At 40.2% G+C, this 23933-nt stretch overlaps 1 long non-coding RNA gene across 2 annotated transcripts; it reads right to left on the bottom strand.

Annotated features, from left to right (window-relative positions):
- Nucleotides 1-9269: 9269 nt before the first annotated feature.
- On the bottom strand, nt 9270-23933 carry LOC137469966 (uncharacterized). 2 transcript variants are annotated; one of them, XR_010996834.1, is made up of 5 exons: nt 23500-23933; nt 22267-22368; nt 12267-12378; nt 10435-10527; nt 9270-9651 (listed from the first exon to the last, which is right to left on the bottom strand). It is a non-coding gene; the product is annotated as an uncharacterized lncRNA (long non-coding RNA). The 2 variants fall into 2 exon arrangements; XR_010996835.1 differs by lacking the exon at nt 10435-10527.

Below are 23933 nucleotides of genomic sequence, written 5' to 3'. Positions count from 1 at the left end.
AGGCCTGTTGAATTTGCCTAATCAACATCCTGAACTGAGATTTTTGAAATCCTGGCCATATCCCAAACAAATCAGTTACTTTTTTTAGGGTTTGTTTTGTTTTGTTTTAATTTCTTTGCCTTCCCATACTGCTGCTCACTAAGCTACAGCCTGACCATCGCTATTTTTCCAAATGAGCACATGTGGTGACATCCATCTCCCGTAACCATTGACCTCGGGAAGTTAAGAAAACAAACGGTTTCAAAACCACACTGTGAAATATGGCTGCTAAGATGGCCAGCACATTCTTCTCATTTTTCATTAGCCTCTCTTGTAGCTGTTGCAGGACAAATCATCCAACAGGAAATGGCACCCAGCTCTCCATACAGCAAAATCTGGCTAAGCTTAAATCAATGGATACTCTTTTTCCATAAAATCTCATGGTAGGAGTATATGACAGTGTGTTTTGTTTTGGGCACATCCCAATCCTGGCATTCAGAGGAAATGGGACAAAGGCTTCTGAAGGGTGTATCACCATCATCCCCCTGGGGTCCCAGAGCTACCGCCAGCATGAGGCTGGCACTCTGCACAGCTCATGCCCACCCAGGAGCCCGGGAACTGAGTGTTTTATGTCCCTTGATGACCCCTAAGCAAAGTTTGATTTGACCTTTTTTTTGCTGTCTCCCAGTCCCTAGCAGATGCATTGTCATAGCATCAGGTGTCAAGTCTAATATCCTTTCTTCCTCCCCAGCTTGGTACTGGGCTCTAAAGTGCACCAACTCTTTCACTAGCTGTGATGCTCTCAAGCTCTCACCATTTGAGCAGGTCAATAAAGGCTGAAGCGATGTCAGCCCTCAGCTTGCAGAGGAAGAAGTGAGATGCATCACCATGCTTGGAGTTATTTAAAAAACCTGTAGACATGGCACTTAGAGACATGGCTCAGCGATGGAATTGGCATTGGTCGGATCTCAAGGGTCTTTTCCAACCTAAATTATTCTATAATGCAGTGAGAGGGAAGGAGCAGTTTCCTGGCATTTCCCCAGGAACACGTGCTGCAGCCAGCAAGGTGCACCAGCAGCTCACACCCTGCCCAGGGGTCCAGGCAGGCAGCCAGGCACCACTGGGGGACAGATTTGGAGCCAGGCTAAAGTACTCTGCAAGGAAATGAAGGAGCACTCTGCTTGCCTGCAACAGGAAGGACTGCCTCTCCTGCACTGTTGGAGAAATGCAGTGCAACCCCCACAAACACGGATCATTTCAGCCACAGGGATGTATGGGAGATACCTTGCCTTGCTCCAAAGAAAGATAGCTGTGGTCTAGGGTGGCTCTGCGTACTTGTTAATTGAAAGCTTAACTGTGGCCTTAAGGTAAAAACCTTATGTTTGGAGTATTTTGTGAGGATGAATATCCATAGGGAATCTAGTAAGGTTAATTTTTTTTTTTTTATCTGAACAAAGACTGGCATTGTTGTTAGGTGAGTCCCACAGAGAATATCAAGACAGCAAGGAGGGATGGATCCCGGCCAGATACTGTGGAAAATAATGTACTTCATATCTAATGATTGTGAAGTTCACAGGCAGAATGGTTCCAGAAGCTGTACTTTTAATCCAGTGCATATCCTCAATGTAAGTGGTGAAAGGTAGGCAGGTGTTCAGATCCATTTGAGGCCATCAGTTTATCCACAGTCAGAACTATCTTATGCCTTGCTAAGTCAGGGACTAATATTCCCCTATTTGCCTGTGCTAACACTGATGAGAGTCCAAGGTTATTAGAAATGCCACACAACTATACCTATTCACAAGAAAAAGTGCTGAGCACAGCACCATCACTACTTTAAAACATCTAACCTGAATAATGCTACTTCCACAACAAAATGCCATTTCTGGAAATGATACCTGTTGGTTAGAATTGGAGAATTCATTTGACTGACATTAGGCTGCTCAGGACAATCAGGTGTCTGCCTTTGTTATTTATACCCAGGCTTATGAGACACGAAATGCATAAATGTGAATAATTCTGTGTAAATCTCCCGGGAATAAAACACATGTATTAGCCAACAGCATGTTTTAATAATTAGAGGACAGCAGCCAAGGAATAGCACAGTGGTATTCAGAATGTATCACAACCACTCATTCATTCCTTTTTTCCCTAGATCTCTCTTCCTCTCTCGTTTCTGTTGCTGTCATGCTGCCTTTTCATGACAGAAAGGAAGCATTTCTAAGCCTCTAAGATTAGGTGCCTGAGGAAAGCTCATCTCCAGCTTCCAAACTGTTTCACTCTCCCCAGGTGGGAATGAGGTTTCTTATGAAATGCAGCAAAATCAAATCAGAGAGAAAACATAACAGGCCCATCTCTGTGGGTTCATGGGATTCCTTTTCCACAGGCTTCTTAGAACCAGGGCAGAGAAAAGCCAAAGGATTCAAAAAATGTTGAATCAGTCTTTAAAAATTCAGGACGTTGTCCTAACTACTCCAATGTCTCTAAGAAACAAGGCATAGCAATAACCCCTTCTAATTCTTTTATCTGCCTTCTGGATTTTGAGCAATTTGTATTCACGAAGCACATTTAACCTTTCCTCCTTAAGGTCTAGATCTGCTTAAAAATAAAAACAAGAATGAACAAAATAAATCCTAAAAGAGGTTATCATGTAATTATACATATCCAGGGACTAAGAGTTTAAAAAACAGGAGAACATATGGGTAGCCTAGTAAAATTGTGAGCTGGCAGTAACCAGCATATAATTGTGTGAAAGAGAATGTAAGCATCATTTACTTTTTATGTGGACTAATGGACAGAATATTGGCATTTCAACAGGAGAAATCAGAGCTGCGCTTTCCCTTCTGTTGCAAAGCCAGAATAAAATCATATAATCCCTGCATGACTCATTATGCCCTTTCATTTTTTAAATTTATTTGCTTATATTGCAAACTTCCTTAGGGTATGGGCTACCTCACTATCTGCCTTTACTATGTCAGCACACCAGGAAATCATTTGGGGTCAGATTTGTCAACACTGCTTCATATTGCAATACAAATACTCAGAATTTAAAAATTAAAGTAAAAACCAGCAAAATAAACAAACAAAAAACAAGCCACACATATACAAAAACCCCCAACAACAACAAAAAACCCAACAAGAAAAAAATCATAACCAAAGTATGGTCCTCAACTACAAACACTCCTTTTCCTCAGATTCCTGGCTGGGAGAAGCTCAGCGATAAGGAGGCCTGCACTGCAAACTGCAGAAAGTTCAAAAAGCAAGAGCCTGATGCAAAGCCACATTTACTGCAACTCTAATCTACTTCTAATCCACCTTCCTCTGAAGACCACTGCACAGCATAACACAGCCTTTAGATAACAAACAACTACAAAAATCCATTGATTTTTCAGAGCAACATAAGCTGCCAAAAATGCATTCAGCCCCTGTGGAAAAGACCTTCACCTCTGGACAGAGCCCATCCGTGCACACCCTGTTAGCAATTGCCAGCTCTCCGAAAATGACTTTCATCTGGATGTAGAAAACACAGATGTAGATGCAAGCCTGGCAGCCCTTCTCAGAGTTTTATTCAGTGCAGCTTAAATGAGATAACCATCCGTCATCCCACAGCTTACAGGTCTCGATCACACACGGCATCTGCCATACATGAGAGGTGCTTTGAGTAGCCTACCCTTGCTACTACCTATTTATTAACTTTCAGGCAAATACTCATGCCTGGCATTGATTTACTCCTTGCCACAGTCTCCCTGATAACTGAGAGGTTTTGTTCCTATTTCTTTTTCTTTTATAGAATGGTACACAGTGAATGGTCCTCAAAGTGTTCAGCTGTTACTCAGCTAGGCAACGTTTTCACTCTTTAAAGATAAACTTCAAAGGATTGAAGTTCAGTTCTTAGCACATGGAAGTAAATATAATGAGAGTAGAGAAGAAAAGAAGAAATTTTTGTTACAGCACTACTGTCCTGAATAGTTTTAATAGTATTTGCCCTTCATTTGCATGGCACCTGGTTAGAGATGCCCACAGTGGGGCACTTGCCTCTTGCTCCTGAGCTGCCTCCAACTTTGTATCTCACTGCCAGTTCTCACTGGACATCAGTGTTTCTTGCTCAGACAATTTAACAATTTGGCAGCTATCTCTGGTGCTTCCCTCAGGCTTTGCCCAGCATCACTAGTGATGGAGTGCTCAGGGACAGAGCTACAGAGCTTGCCCAAAAAATCTCAAGCTGCCTCTTTCTCACAGAGGTTGTTGTCTTTCAGACAGTGTCAGAACTTATTCTTGAAGCTGAGAGGGCTCAGAAAAGGCCAGAAAAATACAACTTTTCTGGTAGGTAGATAATGACAGCAAAGAGAACTTGGTCCAGTAGATCCAATTCTCTTCTTAATAAAGTCAATAATATGGTCTTTGCCAAGCAGCCTGGAAAGCACCTTTTCATGCCATGAACAGGCAAAATTATACAATTGCTACAACACTGGACTTCAAATTTCTGCATAATGTTATCAGTGCAAACCTGCCTCTGCTCAATGAGGCAACTCTTTAACATAGGCAGAGACAATGGATGCTCAACTACTGGTTGTCATTTATTAATTTCTTAATTTGCCTGAAATGGAATGGTAAGATCAAATCACACAAAGAAAATGGTCAGGACAGCAGCAAGAAATCTCTGAGTTCTGAGAAACTATTCACACCAGTGCCTTGGGTATTGCCAGAGAAATTACTGAAACTTGATTAAAACAGAACATGTTCAATAAACACACAGATAAGATTCTCTTGCAGGTGTCAGGCCTTATGCTTCTCCTCACTATCCTGATGCAAACAGAGGAGTTATTAGGCCATGACAGACACCAGAAGATATTTGGTCCAGCAAACGCCTACCTTGCCACAATGTGTAGCTATTTTGAAGTATATCCTGATACTTTTTGTTTTCCCCTTGGAACATGATGGGATTGTCCATGGTCACATATCCCAAATTTTACGGGAGCCACCTTGAAAGAATGGAAGGTCTTTTTCATTCATCTTAATATAATTTGTAGGTTACCAATAAATGCAGCATAAATAACATATTCATAAGCTGCAAATACATATATTTTTGCTTCAATATTTTTAGAGGCAGATGAGCAGACATGAAAAGAATACTATGGATGACTAAGTATTTGAGTTTGTGTGTATGTATGTGTATATATAGATATATATGTTCTGTCTTTGTAAGCTGTTATTAGCAGACATTTTGCATTCATCAGTCTAGGGAACTAGTTTTTGAGCAACCTAGGAAAGTCATCTGTCTTGAATACCACCATATTAATGAATGACTATTAGGAGTAAGACAAACATTCTTCATAAAACTTGTCCTGGCCTGAAAGGATATTAATATTCTTATCTTCCTTCAGACCACCCCATCCAAATATTTCTGCACCGGTACTCTCAGGAAAGACATTTTTATTTTCTATGCACTAATTCCTTGGCTGCTATGTTCAATTTCTATAACCAAGTTCAATTTTCACCTATCCAGAGAATAAAGGGAGTCAAGGAATGAGCATTTGACTGAGCCATTTGGCAGTGAATTCATGGAGGAACAGCCTGTGGTGGGTAATAATCTAATAATAAGGAATAAGGCTTCTTTTCATGTTATGGACTTTACACCCCCTGCCATTTTCTACCTCCTTAATCATACTTTAATCTTGCAATCAGACCCAATGATAACTATTCCCTCTAGAGTGATAATAGATTTATGGTTCATTCTGAAAAATACCATGATGGAAAAGAACCAGGGACTTATTTTGAACATCCCATCTTGCATTAAAAGGGAGAATGGTAAACCAGGGGCAGGTAGATTTCCAGTCCGTGTTCCTGTTGCTTTTACCAAGTAGCAACAGTAATCATTACAAAGAAGATAGGACCCACTGAAGTTACATGAGAATTAAGATCATCTTGAACTGGGACTGAACAGTTCAGATTCAAATTGAAATGAATTCAGGTTTTCAAGGCACAGCTATAGGTAAAGATCAAAGTGAAATGGGATCAGTACACTTTAATATTGGCATGCAGGATGAGCCAAGCTTTTGCTTGACAACAGGGTTTATGCCTTACTTAATCCTTCGCTGTGGACAACATGGAAAGGGTCATGGACTTGCTTCCTATCTTTAGGGTGTTGCCAAAGTCAATGGATTAGGACACCAAAAAGAAATAAGAAGAAAAAAAGCCGGCATTTTCCTGGCAATGCTCAGATCCTCTAAAAACCATCTTTCCAAATTCCTCTTTGATCTTAATTTTGTTTGCTTTATATGTTTTTGAAGGCTCTCTGATGTGACAAACCTCTATTCTCTGCTTGCATCCAGCTACAGCTTTGCAAAGGAAAGCTTTGTTCTCCTCCAATACTGGAAAATTTGTGATTGCTGGTCTACCCCATTATTCATCTCTTAATGAAGCTATCAGACCTCATTCTTTCCTGACTTCCTCTGATATGCATCAGGATTATTTCCAAAGATACAACACTTAATATTGAACTAAGCAAAACAAGTCCCAGACCTTGCATATTTCCTTGAAGCTACTTCAAGATGAGGAAACTTTGTTTTTTCTTCAATTTTGATTGTCCTTCTGCAATGAATCTAAAACAAAAAGTTGTTTTCCTAGGCAATTTTAGCTGGCATTCAGTTACTACTCTACAGGGAGCTATGGAGCTATGGAGTGGGTAGGCAAGGTATTGTGTCACCACTGCAGATAAAAAAGAACACAGTAATATTTTTTTATATTGTTGGCTCTAAGATTTTACCGGTCTTACAGTACCAGTGATTCAAAATGCCTTGCATGCTGGCATTGCTCACTGTAATGCTCTCTAACTCACTGCTGTTGAACCATGCAAAGCAGATGACTGGAAGTGATTAAAGTCTTCATCTGCCCTCCAGCCCCAGTGGTGTCGTTCAGGCAAGAGGTTCTGAGCCCTTTCAAGCCCACCACACATTCCCCAAATTGGAGACTTTTAAGTAATAAACTCTCATTTTTAGCACAAAGCCACTGGATGCCAAGAACTGCCATTGTGTAAATGACATGCTCCAAGACTCATTTCAGTATTCAGACCCCAAATCTCCCATTTCCTGTTGACTCTCATTGCTTAAGCTAATATCATTCAGCCTACTCTTTCAACTGGTTAGAAAGGCTTAGTCAAAACTCTGTGCAGTCAGAGGAACACAGTGCACATGTGTAACAGTAGAAATTGTTGGCTCAGAGCATATTCATTTGTTGTGTGTAACGCAGTAATAAAAAACAAATGCAGAGACTTCATTTTATATATAATAAAAATACAGCAATATTTTATGTGTCTCATTTTAGCAGCCTGTTTTTAAATAACAACCTTTTTTTTTTCCAATTGCAAATCCTCAAACAGAGGAGCAAAACATAAAAGTATTTTTATTTTATGGGCTAAACGTCCAGCCCAGCAGTTTGCTAGTAATATATGTATACTGATAATAACCACAACTAGCAGGGGATGCAATGCAGCCTCAGTTATTTCTCTCTGCTCTGCAAGAACATACTCCTCTCATTAAGAATTTAGATGTCAGCCAGGATAGCTAACTGCCTTGGTTCACACTTCCCTGAAGAGAAGCAAAATGGTAGATTGTTCTTTGAAATACCACAAAGCCGTTCTGAGCACCACAGCTCAACTGTTCAGGGAACTGAGGCAGCACCATTGAAAGTTTAAAAACAACTCTCTGAAGAAAATAAATTAATCAAGAAGCAGGTTACTGTTGGAAATGTGTCATTTTGAAAAAGATACAATTCTGAGCACAGTGGACAGTTGGTCTTTATCTAAAGAATGGCAGGGATACCAGGGGACCTCCTGAACTTGAAGAGATGACTGAGAGAGGATCACATCAGTGTCTACCAGTGACTGAAGTGGGGTGTCAAAAAGATGGACACTACTCAGTGGTGCCGGGCAATAGGACAAGGACAATGGGCACAAACTGCTGCACAGGAAGTTCCACCTGAACATGAAGAAGAAATTCTTTACAGTGAAATGACCAAGCACTGGAACAGGTTGTCCAGAGAGGTTGTGGAGTCTCCCTCACTGGAGATACTCAAGAACTGTCTGGGCACAATCTTGCACCATGTTCTCTGGGATGACCCTGCTTGAGCAGGGGTGTTGGACCAAATAACCCTCTGTGGTGCCTTCCAACCTTTCTAGGACATTTGTTTTTATCTCCTGAGAGTCCACTTGTCCCTGTGGAGCACAGCGTGGGTCTGACCCACAGCTGCCTGCTGCCAGCAGGAGTCCCTCCCACCCTGCTCCAGGCAGAGCCAACACACAGGGTTCCTTGAGACATGGGCAGATACATCCAGCACCACAGACAGGAAAGTAAAATGTCTGTTTTGCTTTGAATAAAATGTTGAGCATGCTGTGCAATGAATGCACCGTGAGTGAAGTGCCACTGGAGATATTAGCCCTGAGATGCAAAAAAAAAAAAAGAAAATGTAGTGTTAAAGTGTGCCACACCAGCATTTTCATACTTTTAATCTGAAATTTCAATTTTCACAGACACTGTCCAAATCATCTTGGTATCATTTGGTTAAATCTGTACTGAAATACAATATCTTTCCTGGAAGCGGATGGGCTTAACACCTTCAAGAATGAATTTTTCAGCAGGGCCAGACCCCAGCTCTCCTTAGCTAAATGGATCCTATTTCAATTAGGATCCATTTTAGGATACCATAAAAATTGGAAAGGAATAATCATCATCCTCTAAAACAGGTACAGCAGTTCCTAGAGAGGCTGAATTGGGAGAATTGCCACTGGGCAGTCCTTTTGGTTTTCCCCAGAGGGTCTGGAGTGAGCAGGATGTATTGTTTCCCTCTGGTTTTTAGAGGTGAAGACAAATTAGCCTTTGCTTCTGACAAATTAGCTTCTTGTTTTCAATAACAAAGTCTCCTAATTGAAAATGTAAACCCCAATTTGAAAATCCTTTGTTTTTTGACACTTTTCCTCTATCTTATTTGTGTGTCTTCATCATCTTTGAAAAGCACTTATGGGAAGTGAGACAGCCTCAAAGTCTCCCACTAAAATAATGATAATCACCACTGAGAGGCATGACTTTACAGGTGGTGACAGACAAATGTATTCAGAATAGCAGGCACAAAACAGTTTTTACCACCAGCCTGACTCTTTTCCCTACTGTGTATTTTTGGTAGCAATTAAGTTGTCCTGTTTATACAGCGGGGAGTGTCCTGGAATAAAAGACTGGCTGGGCAAAGTGGGAAAACATTGGTGAATCTCTCACTAGGAAAAGTACCATACCGTTCTTATTTTCCCTCACTTAAGTGTCAAAACCAACAGAGCTGTGCACTCCACAGCGAGGCATAGCTGGGAAGCACTGCCAGGCTCAGCAACCACAGGGCTCACTGCCTTTTGCTTCTCTCCCCAGCACAATGCCAGCTCCAAGCCAGCTCCTGACTTCTGATTGTTGCTTCAAGAAAAGGGTCTGAAAAGGCTCTGCTGAAGTCTGGTTTGCCAATAAATGTCTGAGAAATCTTCCAAAAAGAGAAGCAAGAGAAGTGTGTGCTCTCCCTGCAGTAGTTTGCTCGGTGTGGGGAGATAGGGTACTCTGAGAGAGGAACCATGGCATATCTTCTCTTCCTGTTTTCTTTGGGCCCTGGAAAGCTCTCTCTAATTAGGCAGTTGCACTGCCCCTGAGGAACAATGAACAAACAAGCCAATTAGCCCCAATTCATTGCAAAGCTAAGTCCACCCACAGCAGCACTTTTCAGAGCAAATTTCCTTACTGGTGGCTTTATTTTGTTACCATTTTTACTGCCATCTAATTGAAGCCACTGATGGCCAATTGCTTCATTTATCATCAAGTTTACAGGCCACACACTGAAATTCTAATTAGAGGCCAGACATTGTGCTTCAGCCTCCCTTTGAAATACTGCTGGCATTTACATGTAATTCCAATTCATTAAGTTTCAAAGAAACAGAGAGTGGGAATGAGATTATTTCTTAAAACCAGTACTGAGATTAGGCAGCCCCAGATTTCACTCTAACACAGCTATTTTAAGTTTATTGGGAAAGGGGATGGAGGATAATTAGCAGTTTCCCCTCCTCCTCCCAGTTTCTGACACTACCAAGCACAAACCCAAAACCCACATAATCAATCTTGTATAAACTCCAGTAGTGAGCTCTGCTCCATATGCAGTTCTCACCCAGACCGATTTTCACAGGGAAGTGGTGAATTTTGCACTTGAGGTGAGAAATACTGCCCTAAGGATTTAAATCTGACAAGTGCCAAGGTCTTGTGAAGGTTCCTCTGTTTGGCGTAGAAAGACGGGAAGGCAGACCTCAACTTTCTCCATGCATTGGTTGAACAATAAATCACCAGAAGCCTGCAGACATTTGGCAGAGCTGCAAAGAATTGTTATTTTAACTGAAATCTGATAGATTTTCTACTTCTAAGGCATTTTTCAGATAAATACCTTCAATTTGGAGCCAGCTTTCACTCAGCTTCCATAGGTTTCTCTACCAGCTTCACTGGGGCTACCTTGGACTGAGGTATGCAGGACCCAGCTCTGGGCAAGAAAAAAGCTTATTTTTTCTTGTTGTTTGATTTTCTCATATTGCAGCTATTCCCTTCCTTCCCCTTTTTAGGTCCCCTACATCCTGATGGCCTCATTTCTCCCTAAATAAACTTGAAGCACAGAAGCAAAATGCATTTGTTGCCTGGGAAACACACAATTCAGTATATGAGGTGGCCATCCTAAGAGAGCCATAGACCTCCAAGGAAGTTTTTATATCAATAACTGTAACCAACCAGAAGTACCAGGTTAGTGTAACATTCCCTGCTACTTGGTTGTTACTTTTTGAAATGTTTGACGAGTCCCTCATTATAGCCCATGATTTACTTCTGTTTTATGTGGAGTCTTGGTCTTCATTTCAGAAATGTTTTACTATAACATGGAGAGAAATTGACAGAATTTCAGGAGAGAGCAAAAAGCAGTGCCTAAGGATTACTGGTAAACTCCTCATTGTATCATCACTGTCTCATTAGCTCCACTTTCTCACTTTGATTCACTGACTGTTTTCTGTAACACACTGCTCCTTTGAATCACTTATCTCTTCAGGCTTCTAAATGCCAGTAAATATATTGCAAAAACATATGAGATTCTGGTACTGACAGTAGGCTATCAACAACAAACCCCCTTTCTCTCAGGAAAATATTCACACCTCTGCTTTCCTAGAACTACAAGGAGGGGTGTGCTTCCCTGGGGAGACTGACTGAGCATGCTCAAAGAAGCACTCCAGCACTTCACATATGGGGTTATTTTCCAGTTATTTTATGATTACTCCTAAAGATCCTGGCAATGATCATTTTTCTTCTTGGCAAACAGGGAAACTATTATTAGCAGGGCAATAACATTATATATTTTCTCAGATATGAATCTAGGGACATACATTAAATTCAGTCATATAGCAGTCCACTGTAGCACAAACTCTGCAAGTATCTTGTGTGATGCATCAGGAAAGCAAACTCTGTATCAACACATGATTACTACATTTATCAAAGATTTCTTCCAGCTGGTTCACAATGCTTGCTATAACAAAAATAAAGCCAAAAAGGAACAACGTAACAGGCACTCACAATCCTTCAGACAATAGCACTAAAAACAAAAGAAAATGCTGAGAGCCTTGTCCTTATGGTAGAGAACCTTGAAACAGTCAAAGTCAGAAGCTAGGGCAACTGTACCAAGAACCTAGTCCCAAAATAAAGGTTACAATGGGTTTAAAAGCTCATCCAGATCTGTGGTTAAAGGATCTTATGTAAAGGCTTGTCCTGGTTGAATGGGGCATTTTCTGAACTGGGAACAGGAGATCCTCAAATGGTTTACAAGGCTGCCTCCAGCTTTCTTTATCAGTGAGCAGCTTTTTCTCTATCTTTTCTTCAAATAAGAGCCAGCTCTAATACTTTTGGATATTTTTGTGTCAGTGTGTTAGCATTATTGCCACAAGGCCTCAGAGGAAATCTATCTCAGCTGAAAGTTAGGCTGAGGTGATATCTACATATGGATTCCAGCACAGCCAGGAAAAAAGAAATCTTTAATGTTGTGCAGCAATCACAGATATACTGGCCAGCATGGGCAACAACACCTTTAAAACCCACAGCATTAAGACCACCTTGTGATATAAAAGCAGTTTTCCCAAAAATCAACCATCCCTTGATTTTTGGGTCTATCTTCTCAACAGGATGCATAAGGAAGTTTTAAAAGAAATAACTGATGGGCTTTATCAACAGAGCAGAGACCTAACCTACCCCGCTTCCTTGAGCCTGAGCGAGGTTACTGCTTTCACATTCTTCTCCAGCATCCAAGCTCCATGCCGTAACTTGATCCCTTCAGTGACAGTAAGAAAAGCAGCCTGCGTTGCTACAGAAGAAAAATAAACCAGAAAAATAAACCAACAATTAGCAAGTTCCTATATGTTTCCTGTTTATATAATACAAACCTTTTGCAGGGAAAAAGCCCGGAAGAAACTGATAGGCCTGGAAAAGATTTATAATAAAGGTTATTTGAAATACCCACCAATGCAACTAGACTTGTTCCATTTAGAATTTAAAAGGATGGATTTAAGTGTGGAATTAAATAGCCAGGACGGGCTAGAGATGGCTTTAGGGAGGGCTTTCTATAGCTGTCTCCTGTGGGAAAGCTGTTTTGCTTTGTATTTGAGAAAGACTATGTGCAAAGTCTATACACTTCATTATACATTAGAAATTGCCATTTTTGAACATGAGAGTAGTGAAGGAAACTGTTGATTGGCTGCTGCTCATTTTTTAAGGAACCTCGAGGTAAGACTCTCCTGTGCCTGTCTTGCCACATCTTCAAGATAAGTTGTACTTGATCTTCAGTGAACGCTACCAGACATTTTGCCACTTGACTTCTATGCTCGAGCACCTCACCAAACAAACTAAACTGTGCTTGTTCTTGCACAGAATACTATGTTCCAAGGCCTTCAATGATTCCCATTATCAACTACAGGTCTCAGAGTTTGGGGTTTCCCCCTCTCTTTTTTATGGAGTCTTAGATAAACTGCTAACCTCTTGAGACACTGTTAGTACTGGGTCCTTTCCCCTTTGTCCCAGTCATGCTTGATAGTTTTAGTTTTGGTCTTCTCTCTGAGCAGAGCTGGAATTGAGAAAGCGAGATTTTGTTTCAGGACACGTAGGAACCACAGGAGAAGCTGAGGCAGCTCCAGCCTCTTTAGGTGGAGCAGCAGGAGCAGAGTGTGCATGGGCAGACTGCAGTCTGGCTCTGACAATAAACAGCACCAGCAGACACGGGTGGAACAGCTAACTCACCATGCAAGAGTCAGCTTTAGCCTCCCTCCTGTCATTAATTTGCTGGATAACCTTCCCATCACACTGCACAGTTTTTTCTCATTTAACAGGAGCTTAGCATCACTAGTCTTTTATGTAAAACACTCATAGAGCAAAAGTCCTGTAGAAGATTCAGGCACCATCTTTTTGTTACAATTGTATTAGCAGAGGATATTAAAAGACCCTACTCCTGGAAATGTATTTAGCTCTGTTATTTCTGGCTTGTCTGAGTTTGAGTTCAGATACTTGTAGTAATGAACAAAGTTTGTCATTATTCCAGAAAATTTAACTACATATCAGAGGATCTAAAATGTTGGTTTGTGTTTTCCAAGTTTTTTTTTCCCTGAACTATTAACTCAAGAACCAAAAAGCCATAAAACTACCCAAAGCTTGAAAGAGCTACAAAGTTTCATTCTGATCTTTGCTTTAAGATCAAGAGAGCCATGCAAAAAAAAAAAAAAAAAAAAAAAATATTTTGGGCTAGTCAGTGTATTTTTAAAACTTGAAAACCACAGTGCTGGGACAAAATTTGATGTGTATATATCAAGCAGAATAGTGTAAATTCTGGACAAAATGAGCAAAGCCCATGCTTGAAAATGTACTTTAAACATACTTCCCTGAGCTTGGCCAGAGGCAGAGAAATTTAATTTAAGTCTGTTCCTCCCCGATTTCAGTAGGGGTGGGACCAGAGGCCCCATGTACCTGAGGTTCCAGTTCCCCATGGCCCCAGCTGTGGGGTCCTCCAGAGTCAGGATTGGCCAGGTATGTTTGTTCCAGGACCATAGCCTCATGTATCTACCATCAAACCCCCTTTTCATCCATTTAAACTTTAAGCTTCAGTTTTTCATTAAATTGTTAAGCTTTACTTTGCAGATATGCATTCATGGACTGCCAAATCTAGACAAAGATGCTGCAAGCCCAAGGACAGTTCTAAGTTCATCATCCAAACTTTTCTGAAGAGATAACCCCATGGTACTATGCAATTGCAAACACTGACTTCAGCATTGTTTCTTGCCTTTCCAAAGATCTTTTATTCCACTAGCTGTTTATTGTATTTACTATACATTAAGACAGCAGTTTCTCCTCTTGCAGTTTGCTTGGGACTATTATTAGCAAAGGCTTAACATATACAAAATTTTCTCAGTTGTCCAAGCCAAGTTTGCAGACTGCATTAAAAAGCTTTTGAGTAAACTACTGGCACAAAAAAGCTGGATAAATTAAAAACGGGAAGAAACATTGACTTCCCATATTCTAGTTCAAAAATTGGTGGAATAGATTTCATTCACATTTCCCAGGACACTACTGAAGAGAATGGTTTCATGATTGCTTAACCTTAACTATAGATTTATGATAGGAATGAGCTATAATCATCAGATTAAAGGGGTAACATCTAGGGAAAGTGTGGGTTGAACAGTCCTAAGATATATGGTCAGTCCTGTGATGTGAAGTGAGATATGGAAAAAGAATAACATAATAATAACATACATTTTTAGTATCTTTCATCCACAAGAATTTCAAAATGCTTCCCAGACCGAACATGAAAGTCCAGATTCTGATTTCTTCTCCCCTGGTGTAAATCCAAGGTGATTTGACTGAAGTTATTAGAGTCAACTCTTCATTTTCAAAATTGAATTTGAGATCAGAGGTTTGGCCCTATTGTAGACACAGAGTAATGGCGTTCATTTGTGCACTGGTCCCATTCAAACAGTTATAATTTGAAGCAAATTCATTTTCCAGCATTGGGAAAAACAGAACTGATAAATCTGGCACTCAAATACATACAGCAAGAAAGAAGAAAAAAGCAGTAATGCACATTTATTGTTCATCCAGAGATGTAAAACAGGCAAGCATTCCAGTGAGTATAAAATATTATTCCTTTAATTCAGATCAGGCAAAACTTCTCCAAGAAAACACGGAAGTAAAAGAGTAGGAGGAGGCACAGAGAAGAATTATATAGAAGCGTATTAAATTAAATTACATAGATGCTTTCTGCCCAGTCCACTCAAGAAATCTTTCTTTACAGCAAAATAAGCTTTGTTTTGGTGTAGTATCCCTCATTTCCAGCCACACCCAGATCCCTTCTGAAATGCATGAGGATCTATTTTCCTTACTTCCACACTCACTGACTATGTTTTACTGTGCTGTGAGAACTAGCAGCAAGAGATCCTTCATGATTATCAATATTTTCCAAGCTGATTTGGGAAGACAGTGCAGCTGACCTGCATGGTTTTGGGCTTGTTTGTTTGGTAGTTTTATGTTTGGGGATGTTGTGTTTGGTTATTGGAGGGTTTTTTAAAGGCCTAAGCCATATCCTATGTTTTTGCTTTCTGGACCTATCTGATACTTGCTGAAGTTTCTTTGGTAATTCAAGTGAAGCTTAGACCGAGGTCTTATATGACTACAGAAGTGAAGTAGATTAGGTCAGGCTTTTTCACAAAAGAAAAGCTTCTTGACCATTTTTACACACCCTGCAGAAATGCTCCCTCAAACCTTTTTCCAGGGCAAAGAGCAAGGGTCAATTATCTTTCAGGGAAAGAAACATCTCTACTTTTTTCTGACTTTTCACAAAATTGTACCCTTCCTAATCCAACTGACTATCAGCAAAAAAACCTAAAACTTCCCAGGAGAGTATTTATCTGATCTCAGGTCAGTAAATGTGGCTTTAGAACTTAAACTGCTGGTATGTAAAGAGCAACAAACCCAGCTGTTTATTTGAGCAGTAGGGTCAGAAAGCAAGCCCAAACCTAGAGGAAAAAGTTATAAAAAGTTCCCTTTGAATGATGAACATTCAACTATCTGCTGTTATTGAAATAAACAGGGTTTGCACACAGTATTGATCAAGATTGGAAAAATCCTCTTGTATTTCTGGGCTTGTGATTTCAGACAACCAAGGACCACTACCAATACAAGTCACCATTTAGTGAGTGAGTTTGCCAGTTCTTGGCCTTCTGCAATCCATTTCAAGAAAAATAAGAATGAGATGCTGCAAATTAATGATACTACCAGTATTAAGTTCACTAGCCTAAGATTTAAATTAGTTAGGGTCAAAAGGGAGGCAGGAATTACTGAAACAAGTCCTTTAAAATTTTTGCACATTAACAAAAAAAATCTTCATCTCATTAATATTCCAAGAGCAATTCTCCAGTTGCATTACTATGCAACTAAGCCCTGAAACAAAGATTGTGAATTTAAGGAAAATACTGTGATTTATATACAGGCTGTCATTGGGACTGCTAAAATTGAGCAAAATTTGTCCTTTGTGGTGATTTTGTAATGACTAATGTTAATTAAGATACAATTTCTTTGCATTGCCTTAGGGAGGCCTGCTATAACCTGTGTATTAAATACATGCTTGCCAACTAAAACCACACAGAAATACAGAGGAATGAGATTTTTAAGAAAGACCTTCTCTGTCTGGCCCCTGTGTTCTTTCCTGTCTGGCCCAAATACAGAGTCTAAGGGTGTATTCTATTTGAAGAAATAAAATTCTTCAATAGACTGTTGGGCAGTAAGCTTGCCACAACTCTCAGCAGAGCAATCATTTGCTCGAGCAGAGACCAGTGCCTGAACATCTCTAGTCCTCTGAGGAAAGGACAGGAGACTGATTTTAACCTCTACCACTCTCTCATCAGGACTGTACCTGCCTGGACTCTGTCACTGGAGAGCCCCCAGGCCACACTGGGCACTGAGCATCCACACGGAAGGGGCAGGGAGAGGCACAGCCAAGCTGTGACTCTGCTTAAGCAGCCAGAGCCCTCTGGCTGCTGCCAGCTCACAGCTTGGCCCCCACCCTTCAGCCCTGAATAAGGCTAAAAGCAAGGTACCCTGCAGAAGAAGACTCATTGCTGAGGAAAAAAAAAAAAAATCAAATCCATCCACTTCCACTTGCTGCATGTAAAAACACAGGATTTCCCATGTACTGCCCATAAAAATACAGGACTGCAACAAGAAAGAAAGTTTAAATTACACAGTTTGTGAGTTTTTACTTTTTAATGACACTATCCTGAAAAGGCCTAAATATTTCACAAATCAAGGGAGTTAACACTAGAGACAGGTATATTCTGATTTGCAAGATAAACATCTTGAGTTCCCACTAACTTCAGTTAGAGCTTCAATTATCCACTCTTCTCTCGAGTCAAACCTTCCTCTGATGTAGAGCTAGGAACTGCTCTGAGCAACCCAGAGAATTTTCAGAATATATTAAAAAAAATCCCTTCTGCAACAAATACATGAGCTGTGTTTTCAGTTAAACCATTTTTAAACAGAGCAAAGGCACTGGGACCTGAGTGTGAATGGCAATGTTACACTCTGACAGAATGGGATCTGGATAGAGATGCCTTCTCTCCTTTGCCTAAAAGGTGCCTGCTTTCAGCACATCCAAAGGGCAACATGCACCCCATGCATTTGTTTCTTTCCCTGGCTCAGGGCATCATAACAAGTAAAAAAAGAAAGGGACACCTAACACCTGCCTAATGTTCTCCACTTGTCTTTGCTGCATGCAATATGGAAAGGAAAACATTGTCCAGCATCCCTCTGGTAACAGTGCTGAACGATGCCAATGCACTCTCATCAAAATTCTTCCGTGCTTTTCTCAAATACAAAATGAACAAAAAAAAATCAGTTGTTATGCCCCCTACCTTTTAACTGGGTATAGAAGCAACCTATGGATAAAAGATGTGTTTGATGCAAGCCCTTATCACCTTGAAGCAGGATTTTACCTTGCAGATAAAAAACATGTAACAGTGAATTCAAGAGTGGTTTATAAATCCCATTTTAAGGGATATATGTGTATATTACCCCAGCTCAGACTCACTCTTCTGGAGATTTCTTCTACCAAGTTGCATATAAACATTGATTTCAGCAGAACTACTTATTTAAGGTAGCAGGCATTTTTTGCATTTATAGTCCCATATTTCAGGGTCTTCAGGGAAATGAGTGAAGCTGCTTGTCTCATTGGCCCTTATTAACAGTACCTCCTGCCTGTTGCAAGTCCTAATTCAAATTTGATAAGGGTTTGAGGCAGCCACATGAAGCAAATACTTGAACTACAAAAATAACTTAGTCAGTAGGGTATCAAACCAAACACTAGGCAATCTTTGGCATAAGAAGCAGTGATACATTTTCCAGAAAATATGCTAAAGAGCTGAAGGGAAAATCTAGTGAATCAAGGCAGGAAAATGGTCTTAAAGTGAGATGTTAGCTGTACTAAGCACATGTTTTTACAACCACGTGTATGGAAAAGACAAGATGTACCCTATCAGTACGGAGATTTGCATTGTCCATTTATAAATATGTTCCCTTTCTCATGCTACAGTCTCATTCAAATGGGAATTTCCATTGCTTTCGTAGTGCTTGAGTCTTATTAATTTATTTTGAATTTGGGGGAGTGTGTCTTATGTGTTGATCTTCAAGAAGCAAACTCAATTTTTGTGAGGAGAAAGAAAGGAACATATTTCTCTAATGAGTTATTACAGAAGTGGTCAGGTTAACACCACCAATATGCCAGTTTTGTACCACTCAAACAGCATTTGGAGTATTGGAACAGTATCCAGCAATCTTGGCATGCTTAATCCAGCACCATATATCATGTCCTGCACGAGGAATAGAAGCAGGTGGCACAGAAGCCCAGCAGTGGGATTCTGGAAACATCATTTTTCTGTGGCTGTTTCTGGAAGACAACCTGGTAAAGTTTTCTCATGAAACACTGCCTTTGAAGGCACTACAATGGTGCTATGTATGTGCAAACACTGCAGGTGTTTCCAATGACAAGTGGGGTTGGATTTGCCAAATGCAATGGCTAAGGTCTAAATATTTGCCCAGAGCTTTGTTTCTGTTTTTCCTCTCCTGCCAGACTTGCTATTAATGTCTTCTTTATTTTGGAAATGACACAGTGGAAGAGTGCCACTCCATACCTCAGACCCACTGGTGACTAAAACACTTCTTACATCACTGGCAAAGGAGCCATCAGTGTTTTCTTCCTCAACATAAATTTTGCACTGTGTGAGCCTACTGCTCCCCCTCACCTTCTCTGTCCTCTGGTTTTCTGCTGACAAAACCAGTGACATGACAGTTCTTAAATAAATCAGCCTCGGTTGTGTTTTATGATGTCATGGTAAGCACAGGCCTGACCCTCAGTAATCAGCATCTCGGCACACCGGGAAGCTTCCTGCTCTAACCGCTCTAGCAGCCAAGCAAACTTGCCTACACTGCAGAAATTATGTGAATTACCTCACCTCTGTGTATCGTAATAACCCTTACCACACATTATGCCAAATGTTCAGCACTGAGCTGCAAGGAGCCAAAATGCAAAGAAACCCCCAATAATATCTAAAACAGAGTTTAAGTGAAGCTGGGTCCATGCCAGGCTGCGGAGATCGTTCTTCATGTCAGCCTCAGATCTGACTCTTGTGCATATGAACTAACAAAAGGGCAGGGAACAAAATAGCATTTGAGTTATTCTCACAAAGCAGGTACTTAATAATATCCACATTTCAAGCATTTGAACGTTATGCTTTTATTAAGCAAAAAACAACTCCCACCAAATATCCCTCAGTTGCAGTAAAGGCTGTGAGCATGATTTTATTTCAGCCTGTGAACAAAGCCATATGGATTTCATCTGAGGGATTTGGGGGTTTTGATTCTTATAAAAGTCATGATGTCAAACAAAACTTCAGATCAGTCCCAAAACATATGCAGTGTGACAGCCGACAATGGAAACTACACAATGCCATTCTTCGGCCTGAAAACATCTTCGGGCTCAGCAAGGAATCAAGCACAAATGTGGATGGGCTTCAGCTTTACAAATCCAAAGTCTGACACTTGAATCATGCCATCCCCCAGCTGCAGATGCATTTTGATAAACATGTTTCTCATGGCCACAAGCCATCCTCAAACTTCTTAGATGATCCAGTATTTCGAAGAAACTGCAGTCCCATGCCCCTCACCACACAGCCTTCCCTACTTTTGAATATAGCTCCATTCACCTCCTCAGCCTGCCCTATTGCATTTTATAAATGCCCGTAGTTTTCACATGCTGCACAGTTCTAATGTTAGCAGGGATGTTCCTTGGAGGGCCTGGGCTTGTACTCAGCATCTCCAGCACTTTCCAGTTACCTCCTTGAAATTATTCCAGATGGAAAAGAGAACAATTCCAAAAATATATGTCAGAATCTTCAAAAAACAGGCCTCAAGGAGGCCTCAATTTCTCTTTAGCTGTGGCTGGAGCCATTCAGAGGAGGACTGGTAAAGCCAAATAACGACATCAAAAGAACTTTTAATTATAGCAAAATAACTATCTATTTTTGCATCTTGAGAGGTTGCTTGGAAATGTAGCAACACATTTAAGGTTATTATGCATTTAAAACAAAATTCAGGATTTGAAACAAGATCTGGGTTTATTGGCTATGTGCTCTCCTATTTAGCCCAGCCAAAAAGACAAAAAAAGTCCTGTTTGCTTCTAGTGCCAAAAAATTACTAAACCATTTATAACAGCTGGTCATACTACTGAGCAAACCACTCAATTAATCAGCCAACTACTGTATGTTTGAAAGAGACAACGCAAGCTTCCAATCCTAATAAAGTGCAAAATATTGATTATTTCCGGGACAACACATGAATAAATTACTCGTTTTTAGTAAATTAGGCTTTGCAGTTTCCAAAAATTCTGGGTACTTTTCACACATCATTTATCAGTATTCTTTCTTTCATTTCTCTTTGCTTTTAGCCCAGTTTTTTCAGAATGATGGCCAAAATAAACAAAATATTTCCTTATAGTTCCCTCTCTCACTTCCTGCTTATGAAAGAATTTTCACTCATGGCCCCTAGCACTTCATGGAATCAAATTTCTTCCAGAAATCTGCAGCTAGAATGCAGTATTTTAATTATGCGTATTATTACAATCTCCCTTTCACTCCCCCATTCCACATTCCTCCTTCTCTGTCTTAATGGCTGGTCCCTCCCAAACCAGCTGTTAGAGACAAACCTACAAATTTACTACTTGCTTCCTTATGGCAATGTCCTCTCTATGCTGCTTTATGAGTGCTGGCCTCTCAAAAATAAAAAAAATAGACAAAGTAAATTTAAAGACTCTGAAATTTGTGGATTAGCTCTTCCATGCGGTCTATGTTTAGATGCACTTTTTAGGTTGTGAAAGACTTCATCTATCTGTATACTGAAGTGCCACAACTTGTGGCAGTGGCTTACCCCAGCACAAGAAACAAATGTGAGGGCTTGGGATCTCTGTCATCGCTGCGGGTTTAGCCAGGCTGCACTTTGGGGTGCTGCAGCCACCAGTGAAGGCCTGTGGGTGACAAAGTGCACATGGGTCCTCTAGGCACAGAATGCCAGTAGTAAAAAGGTAATTCTACAACTGATTTCCAGAAATGCTGATAGTAGTTGAAGGAGATTTCTTGGTCAAATGTAAATTTCCCAAAAGATGAAAAAGTTAGAAGGATTAGGGAAGGGGAATTCCTTAAGAGGACAACAGAGCGCTGCTTCCAGAGACATAGCAAACTAAGCTGCTGAAACCATCTGAGAACTGTCTTCAGATTGAACTTCTTGCCAAGGAAGGACTCAGAAAACACTGTCTATATGAGAAAACATTCCAGGCAATATCTCATCACATTTTAAGTTTAAACCATAGATTTTATTTCTTCATAGTGCTGACAACAGATATATTTTAGCTAACAGAACCATCCAGAATGGAACTGTAGGAGACCACAGGCATTACATTTACTCTAATTTCTAGTAGTGCATAGGAAAAAGTCTATGTCTTGTGATTATTTAATTGTCTGGGCTTCTTTCCCACAGCATGAGAGTGCATGGGAGCTGATATGTACATTTATGTACACACACATATAGCAGTAAATATATATTTATGTATATGCCTTTGGAGGAGACCATTCCAAAACAAATCTGTGAATGACAGTAACACAGTACTCACTTTCAGCTGCAGTTCATAGAGGACTCATCAGAATTGAATGCAGACATTTTTTTATCTGGCACTTTGTAAGAAGACACATGAATTCAATTCCTTAGGAAGAATCTACAGATCTGGAATGAAAAAGTTGAATATATTCAGTAACACAAAGGTTTTTCTTAATCTGCCACACCTATTTCAGAGTTAGCTTCCTTTTCACCATATTCTTTATAAGAATGTTGTAAGTCCTCATAACTTAAAAACTTGGGGTTAGATTGAGGAAGGCTGATAAAAATATTGGGCTCCTTGCACAACAAAGTTACATGAAATTTGCACCAACTACATAAAAAAAAAATTATTCCCATGCAGAGATTAATATAGATTAATATAGGTATCTGACTCTCAGAGTAATGTCTTGACCAAAACTCTTTAATGTCCTTTGCTTCAGCAGTTAGAATGTGCCATTTCACATGCATTTTACAATTATTTCTAGCACCTAGAATTATTTTAAGAATCTTATAGTACTGCATGAATTTGACAGAAAGGACAGAGACAGAAGAAAGAAAAGTACATATATTTAACACTGTTTTAATTCAGGTGTTTGAATTTTCTAGTGTCTAAGCACTGGCATGGGGGTGGGTAAGAAAAAGTATTCCTTTAGCTTTGGGGGAATTCTAGTTACATTCCATTTTCTGCATGCTCTCAAATAAAATTTTTCTCTGTAAATATCTGTAGAATATATATCTTGGGCCAGTAGCAGAAGCTGGTTTAATAAATAAATTGAATTGAATGTATAGGAAGCAGAGAAGCAGATACACTTTATAAACACATAAATCATCCAGTTAACAAGTAAAATGGAGTTATGATCAATCACAAACCTTGGATAAGCAAATTCAGAGTAGCAAGGACAAGCTCTGTATGTACTGTTCCCAGATCAAATATGTTTGCAAACTTCACAGACTCAAGAATTACGAATGTCAAAAGTAGGATTATAAAGAAACTGTTCAAGAGCCAAGAAAAGGGGCTTATTCAATAAACAGTTTGCACTGATTATTATGACCAGATTTAGCCTAAGATATGCTGTAGGATGGTGATTGTCGTTTCAAGAGTGAGTAAGGTTGCTAGATTTGGTTAGATTGCCTGGTACTGAACAAATGGGCACACTTTTGAGCACAAAATCCCTTTTTGGAGTTTAAAAATGAAAGAAAAAAAATGTCAGTTTGAATACAGCTTGGGACTAATTGCTTCAAGCTTCACCTACTTATGTTGCTTACTTGAAGATGGGCTGTGCGCTCAGAAACTTTTCTTTTTCCCACCTACACACAGACTATTGCTCCCTACTGAGTCTGACCAGTCCTGTGTGTGTGCTCAGCCCAGCACAGAGCTACAACAACAGGCTACTACTGCTTTAAGGGCAGGGATGGCAAGAGACCAGCTCAGCATTTTAAAAGTCTAGAAAGATTTCCCATGAGCAGCTGTCCTTCAAGGTTTCAGTTTGAGTAATTTTGTTCCCTGGAAGTGTCCAAGGCCAGGTTGAATGGACCTTTGAGCAATCTGGTCTAGTGGAAATTGTCCCAGCCCATGGCAGGGAGGCTGGAACTGGATCTTTAAAGACCCTTCCAAAGCAAACCATTCTATGATTCTATGATGAATTGACTTCAGCCCTCAGAGCCAAAGCACTATCCAGCCTG

The sequence above is a fragment of the Anomalospiza imberbis genome, chromosome 3 (genome assembly GCF_031753505.1).
Source record: "Anomalospiza imberbis isolate Cuckoo-Finch-1a 21T00152 chromosome 3, ASM3175350v1, whole genome shotgun sequence".
Taxonomy (NCBI): Eukaryota; Metazoa; Chordata; class Aves; order Passeriformes; family Viduidae; genus Anomalospiza; species Anomalospiza imberbis.
This window is presented reverse-complemented; position numbering and strand designations above follow the sequence as displayed.